Genomic DNA, 376 nt, shown 5'->3' on the forward strand with positions numbered 1-376 from the left:
TCGTTTTGCCGCGGGATAGCGGCGGTTTAGCAGGGCTTATAGTGCTTCAAATGAATACAAGTTAATAAAGAGAATTTAGACTCACTTCAGAGTCTCTTTAAACTTGAATATGTGGTCTACTTTATTTATGCAAGGAGGAAGAAAAAAATCTTCCAAAACTGACTGCAAGCTGTTTGAATTTGTAGGTCTCTTGACATTGGTGGTGGATGTACATGGATTACTGGGTGACACAGTGCTCTTACACTGCAGCTATTCTGTACAGAAATCAGGAGTAGTCCACGTGTGCTGGGGAAGAGGCACCTGTCCAAGCTTTGGGTGCGGCAGTGAGATCATCAGCACAGATGGGCACAGAGTGACCTGGAGGGAGTATGACAGA

The sequence above is a fragment of the Hyperolius riggenbachi genome, chromosome 3 (genome assembly GCF_040937935.1).
Source record: "Hyperolius riggenbachi isolate aHypRig1 chromosome 3, aHypRig1.pri, whole genome shotgun sequence".
Classification (NCBI taxonomy): Eukaryota; Metazoa; Chordata; class Amphibia; order Anura; family Hyperoliidae; genus Hyperolius; species Hyperolius riggenbachi.